The sequence below is a fragment of the Arachis duranensis genome, chromosome 10, assembly GCF_000817695.3.
Source record: "Arachis duranensis cultivar V14167 chromosome 10, aradu.V14167.gnm2.J7QH, whole genome shotgun sequence".
Lineage (NCBI taxonomy): Eukaryota > Viridiplantae > Streptophyta > Magnoliopsida > Fabales > Fabaceae > Arachis > Arachis duranensis.
The window spans coordinates 11,708,598-11,711,193 of NC_029781.3; positions in this window are offsets into that span (position 1 = coordinate 11,708,598).

The window sequence follows — 2,596 nt, forward strand, 5'->3', positions numbered from 1 at the left end:
GAGAAGAAACCCTCCATTGACACTATTCACCCTCTTCTTCTCAAGCTCATATCTTGAGTTACAGAGCTCCGATCGCCGTACTGTTTACGGCTACGCGTTTCTTGTGAAGAGCTTTACAAATCTCACCCAAGAATTTGGTAAGGCAAGCTCGAATCTCTCTCAGTTCTTCTCCTCAAATTTTTGAGTTTTAGGGTTTTTGGCTAAGTGAGGTTTGTGATTTTTGGGTGTTTAGGTACACTCTAGCCTTTATTGATGTTGGTTTTGGCTTCCAAAACTATTGAGCAAGGTAAGAGGCAGTGAAACTCTTGTGAAATTTCAATTATAATGAGCCCTAGGTTGATTTGGGATGATTTATGTATATATAGCTTGATTATGGTGAGTTTGGAGCTTGTTGATGGTTGTTGATGCTTGTTGGAGATTCTTGGTGGCTTAAATTGTGCTTGAAAGCTTATCTTGGGCTCAATTTGGGATTTTGGTGCATATTGGAGATCGGCCAAGGTATGGTTTTGGTTTCCTCTATGTAGTATATAATATTCATGGACACTTAGGCTAGTGACCCATAGGATAGGTTGAAAATTTATATATGTTGATGATTGGTTGGTTGATGATGTACAATGAATTGATATTGTTGACTTTGTTAATTGATGATGTTGAGGTATGATGGATTTGGATAAATGAATATTGTTGGTTAATAATATGAAGCATGGTTGAGTTGATGATGAAGATTTATAGTGATAAATGATCATTGGTGGATATGTGTTTGGAATGTTATTTATATAATTGATTACTGAGGTTGAGATTGATGAAGTAGAATGGAATGATTGGTATTAATTGTGAATAGTGATCCAAGAGGGCAGATTGTGCTGTAGAGGGGAGTTTGATATTGTTTTGGTGGGTTTGAGATATGAAAATTGGGAAAATTGGTAAATTATGAACTTTGGGTAAAAATTGATTTTAATGAACTTTGTCTGATCATAACTTTTGCCTCGGTTTTCAAAATCTGTTGGAATTAGTTTAGATTTAAAATTCATTGAAAACTCTTCGAATCGATATAAAGTTTGTAAAATTTTGAGTTTTGTAAAGGGAGTTATGATCATTCAAAGTTGGTGTTGAAAATCTGAAATTCTGAAAAGTTACAAAATTTCAGGATTTCTGATATGTGCGCACGCACAGCCTTGTGTGCACGCACAACCCTGCAAAAATCTTATTCTGTGCGAACGCATAGACCTGTGTGTACGCACAGGGAGGAAAAGGCTCTCTGCTTGCAGCGTTAGCACAGTTTGTGCGTACGCACAGCCCTGTGCGCACACATAAGTCGGGAAGGGTCGTTTGTTAGGGGCGCTAGTACACCCTGTGCGAGTGAACATACTTTACAAATCTTAGTACTTGTGCGTACGCACACGCCCTGTTTCTCAAACTTAAATTTTGTTTTCAACTATTTCACCTTCCCAATAAGGTTGTAAGCTTCTATGACACCATTTTAAGGCTTTTGGGCTTAATTTGAGTATGGGAATAGTGGAAATAAGCTAAGGGTTTTAGTTGATGATTATTATTATAAAAATTAGCAAACGGAGGTTTAGTTTTCTGGTGTACTGAGGATGGGTCCGATGGAGTGAGAAAGAAGAATGGAAATGTTGAACTGACATCGGTTGAGGTGAGTCGAGGACTCTGAATGAGATGATGGATCCATGTGATATTGAAAATGTTTTCAGAAAACCAATGACGTATCATTTGTATATTGGAATTATGAGACACTATGCGCCCGGCAGGGATGGCGGTTGGATCCTGCTTGTCGAGGCAGCGGTGGAGGTGGTTTGTCCCGCTTGCGTTGAGATGTGAGGTCCGTGGCAATAGTATACCGCTTGCATCCTTTCGGAATCATTATAGTGTGCCAGCACTATATCTGGGACGGTGATCCAAGCACGATATCTCAGGGGTTCCCACTATGATTTCCAAAAGGCAATATCTCCATGGAGATGTGTCGGGTTGGCACTTGAACCGACAATGTGATATCACAGCCAATAGGGCAGGCATTCATCATGTGCATCTTTTATCTGCTTGTATGCTTTGCCGACTTGTAATTGTTTGCCTATTTGTATAACATGCCTAATTGCTACTTGTATTACTTGCCTTATATGCTTCTACTTGTGATTTACTTGTTCTTTATATAATTGTGATTTCTACTGGGATTGAGGAGGTTCGGCAGGCGGTGGCGATGGGATCGCATGGAGGATGGGTTGGTGAAGGCTGTGAGACAACGAAGACTGTTAGACTAGAAAATTCTTTAAGTTAGACTACCCATTTTATATGCTTAGGTTTTGAGATATGTTAAGGTTTTATATAATTATGCTTATTTGTTTTAGAATGCTTTAAGTTTGAATTATCGTGATGGATATGGAGTCTAGGATTGCCTTTGGCCTCCCGGTGTCTTATATCCTATATCACTGGACACTGTTACCATGATGAGAACCTCCGATTCTCATACCATATTTCTGTTGTATTTTTCAGATGTAGGTCGCAACTCACCTCGTTGAGTTATTTGGTTGGTGACAGAAGCGGAGGATCCTGATATATTTTGGAGTCTTTTTGGTTTATT